The sequence below is a fragment of the Camellia sinensis genome, chromosome 1 (genome assembly GCF_055761805.1).
Source record: "Camellia sinensis isolate YWXY chromosome 1, ASM5576180v1, whole genome shotgun sequence".
Classification (NCBI taxonomy): Eukaryota; Viridiplantae; Streptophyta; class Magnoliopsida; order Ericales; family Theaceae; genus Camellia; species Camellia sinensis.
In genome coordinates, this window is record NC_138961.1 from 17,282,865 (window position 1) to 17,287,813 (window position 4,949).

Below are 4,949 nucleotides of genomic sequence, written 5' to 3' on the forward strand. Positions count from 1 at the left end.
GAACGGATCCCGGAGATAATCTTTTAACATAGAAATGTGGAAAACATTATGCATGTGTTCCATTTCAGGAGGGAGCGCAACTTGATACGCCACCGGATTGATTTTCTCAATAATCTTATACGGTCCGACGTATCTTGGCGCTAACTTGCCTTTGACTCCAAAACGAGTCTGGCCTTTCATTGGTGTCACTTTCACAAAAACGTGATCACCCACTTCATATTCTCTGTCCCGTCTTCTGACATCTGCATAACTTTTCTGTCTACTCTGTGCAGTTTTCAGTCTTTGCTGTATCAGTTTCACTTTTTCAGTTGTTTCATACACAATCTCGGGCCCAAGCAACGGCCCATCTCCAACTTCTGCCCAGCAAATCGGAGATCTACATTTTCTACCATACAACGCCTCGAAAGGTGCCATACCAATACTCGAATGGTAGCTGTTGTTGTAGGCGAATTCTGCTAATGGCAGATGACTTTCCCAGTCTCCCTGAAAATCAAGGACACACATTCTCAGTAAATCCTCCAGAGTTTGGATGGTCCTTTCTGATTGGCCATCTGTCTGAGGATGATAGGCACTACTCAGTCTCAGTTCAGTACCCAGTGCAGTTTGTAGGCTTTGCCAAAACCTCGATGTAAACTTCGAATCCCTGTCAGAAACAATAGACACAGGCACTCCATGCAGTCTTACAATCTCATCAATATAGATAACGGCCAATTTGTCCGCATTATAGATTGTCTTGACAGGTAAGAAGTGAGCAGATTTGGTTAGTCTATCAACAATAACCCAAATTGAATCCATACCTTTTCTGGAGCGAGGTAATCCCACAATAAAATCCATGGTGATATGCTCCCATTTCCACTCTGGTATGGGTAAGGGTTGCAATAGTCCGGCAGGTCGTTGATGTTCAGCTTTGACCTGTTGGCAATGAAGACATTTGGACACAAAGTCGGCAATTTCTTTCTTCATTCCCGGCCACCAGAAATTCTGTTTCAGATCTTGATACATTTTTGTGTTCCCTGGATGGATAGACAGTTTCGAATTGTGGCCTTCTTGCAGAACTCTTCTTTTCAGTTCAGTGTCATTCGGTACACACAGTCTTTCTTGAAATTTCAGTACATTATTCTCAAATTTGAATCCCGGTCTCGGTTTAGATTCTCTTTCTTCGATGATCTTCTTCAAGAAGTCATCCAGTTGCTGTTTCTCTTTAATTTCTTCAATCAGTGCCGGTTGAGCAGAAATAGCAGCTAAGGTTCCACCTTGTTCTCGTAAAACAATTTCAATTTCAGATTTTTCAAGGTCACAAAGCAACTCTTTCTGTCCTGTAAGCAGACAGGCTAAGTTTCCAATCGACTTCCGGCTCAATGCATCGGCAACGGTATTGGCTTTTCCCGGATGGTACAATATCTGTAAGTCATAGTCTTTAATCAGTTCCAGCCATCTCCGCTGTCTCATATTCAGTTCTTTCTGTGTGAAGAAATACTTTAAACTCTTGTGGTCGGTGTATACTTCACATGTCACCCCGTACAGATAGTGACGCCAGATTTTCAGTGCAAATACTACTGCAGCAAGTTCCAGATCATGGGTCGGGTAGTTCTTTTCATGTGGTCTCAGTTGTCGGGAAGCATAAGCAATAACTCTCCCATTCTGCATTAAAACACACCCCAGACCCTTATGAGAAGCATCACTAAATACAGTATAACCATCCGTACCTGAAGGTAAGGTAAGAACTGGTGCAGTCACTAATCGAGTTTTCAACTCCTGGAAGGCAGATTCCCTTTGGTCAGTCCAGTCAAATGATGTCCCCTTTTGTGTTAACTGTGTCAGTGGTAGGGCAATTTTGGAGAAATCTTTGACAAATCTTCTGTAATATCCAGCCAATCCTAAAAAGCTTCGGACTTCAGTCACATTTGTTGGTCTAGGCCAGTTCACTACAGCTTCAATTTTCTGCGGATCAACAGAAATCCCATCTTTGCTAACAACATGCCCCAAAAACATAACATGGTCAAGCCAAAATTCACATTTAGACAGTTTAGCATACAGTTTCTGTTCTCTTAAGGTTTGTAGGGCAAGTCTCAGATGATGTTCATGTTGTTCTATACTTTTGGAGTAAATCAATATGTCATCGATAAATACTACAATGAAGTCATCAAGGTATGGTTTAAAAATTCTGTTCATGAGGTCCATAAAAGCAGCAGGGGCATTCGTGACTCCAAAAGGCATAACTAAAAATTCATAATGGCCATACCTCGTTCTAAAAGCAGTTTTATCAATGTCTTCCGGTTTAACCTTCAGTTGATGATCCCCTGATCTGAGATCAATCTTAGAAAACACTTGTGCACCCTGTAACTGATCAAATAAATCATCAATACGCGGTAATGGGTATTTATTCTTTACAGTTACCTTATTCAGTTCACGGTAGTCAATGCACAGTCTCAGTGAGCCATCTTTCTTCGTGACAAACAAAACAGGAGCACCCCATGGCGAAGTGCTAGGTCTGATGAACTTTTTGTCTAACAGTTCTTGCAATTGCACTTTCAGTTCCTTCAGTTCAGTGGGAGCCATTCTGTAAGGAGCTTTAGAAACTGGTTGTGTTCCGGGAATCACGTCAACGGTAAATTCAATCTCCCTGTCAGTCAAATCTCCTGGAAGGTTATCTGGAAAAACATCTGGAAATTCTCTGACTATAGGAATACAATTCACATCAGTTTTAATGCTATCATCAGTAGACACAGTCAGTACAGAACACAGATATCCCTTACACCCCTTTCTAATTAGTTTAACAGCTTTTACTGACGAAATCAAATACGGAGGAGGTACTACTCCACTCCCATTAAACACAAATTCAGGCAGACCAGGTGGACGAAAAACAACTTGCTTGGTCACACAGTCAATAGTGGCATGATATTTTTGTAACCAATCCATCCCCAATATTACGTCAAAATGATCAATGTTCAATGGCAGTAAATCAATAAACAGATGCATATCCCCAACAATAATTTCACATGCGGGGTACATATAAGCACATGTCATGGATCCCCCTACGGGTGATGATACGGCTAGCAGATAGTTCATAGGTTCTAAGGGTCTATTCAATTTCTGTGAAAAAGCATATGATACATAAGAATGTGTAGACCCCGAATCAATCAATACATATGCATTTTGCGTACAGATAGAGAGGATACCTGACACAACGGTCTCAGTGTTTTGCACGTCTCCCGGTACTAGGGCAAACACTCGGCCCTGCCTCATGGGCTCTTTCCCGATAGCTCTGGGGTTAGGCTTTGGTGCTACAGTTGATGCTGCTGCGCTTGGTGCAGCTTTACTACTGGCTTGTGGAGCAGAGGGGCAGTCTTTAACCATGTGGCCCACCTTGCCACACCTGTAACAGGCTCCAGATAATTTGTGACAAATTCCTTTATGCTTGTTACCACATACAGAGCAGGGTGGAATGAACCCACTCCCTTGGCTGGGGCTAGTCATTGATCCCGTGTTCTGTTTCTTATTGGCTGGGTTGTGCTTGCCTTTCTTGAATTTGAAACCCTGCCTTTTACCATGCCATTCAGTTGTTGGTGTTTCAGATTGCTTCACCGCTGCAATGTTCGACTCGGCCATCAATGCCCGGTCGAGAACACCCACAAAAGTCGGTAATTTCAAAACATTTATCCGGTCAAGTATTGCCACATTAAGGCCGCCTTCAAATTTTCTGGCCTTCTTATATTCAGTATCCACCATGTGCGGTGCATAACGGGCAAGTTCAGTAAATTTTGTTTCGTATTCGGCAACCGACGTGGTGCCCTGTTTCAGTTGTTCAAACTCAGTTACTTTCCTATCCCTGACACATTGTGGGAAGTACTTTTCAAAGAAGGACTCCTTGAACTGAGCCCAAGTCATAACAATATTTGTGTCGCGGATCAACATCCACCACCTTCTCGCTTCTTCTTGAAGGGTGAAGGTAGCTAACAATACTTTGTTCGCTTCTGAGCACGGAAACACTTCAAATAGTTTTTCTGTCTCAAGCACCCAAGCTTCAGCCTTTAGCGGTTCCAATCCTCCCTGAAAGGATGGCGGTTTCATCTTGCTGAATTTATGGGTGAGAGCAATAATATCCCCATCATTCACATTCACATTAGGCTCCGGCTGTACCGGAGGAGGAGGAGGAGGTGGGGGCGGTTGGTTCTGTTGTTGTTCAAGTCTAGCAGTTATCAGTTCCATCATTCTTTCCATTCTTTCCATTCTTGCCTCAGTAGATGAGGACTCAGGTTCATTTGCATTGTCCATTTCACTATAAGCAGTTATAACAATTTTAAACATAAGCAGTCATTTGTTTAACAGTTTAACACCTTAGCAGATATTCAGTCATAACGTAACCACACACTTTTCAAGTTCATGAAATGCCCTAATCACTTTTCTAGGACACCCTATAGCTCGTTTGGACACGTGTGTGCGGTATAACTCATGGTAAGTATCGCTCTGATACCACTCTGTCAAGACCCAAACCCGGCCCTATGGGTTTAGCACCGTAACCGGCCAGTAATCCGAGATTACCGAAGGCCTGCAGAACAGTAATACAGTAAACAGAGTACAGGGTCTGGCGGAAGCCAATACAGTAAATAAATAGTGTCCATTGAGCTGTGACAGTCTGTATGCCAAAAAGATTTTTTTATGCATTCATACATATACAACAGTACAGTCTATACAAAATTTACAGTCACACGGTACAGGGACCCAATCCCTTGATAACAGTACAGTAACACTCAGTCTATACAGAACAGTAAAACAGTACAGAAGGGGGAATTGTAAAAGACCCCTAAGCCTTAACAGGTAGGCTCGGAACCTCGCAGTGAGGCACAAAGGCTGGCTTGACAAAACTGGAGTCTAACCCACGCTCCTAGCTCCGATCTGGTGGCTGAGCACCTACATATATATATAAACAGTCAGCTAAAGCCCAGTGA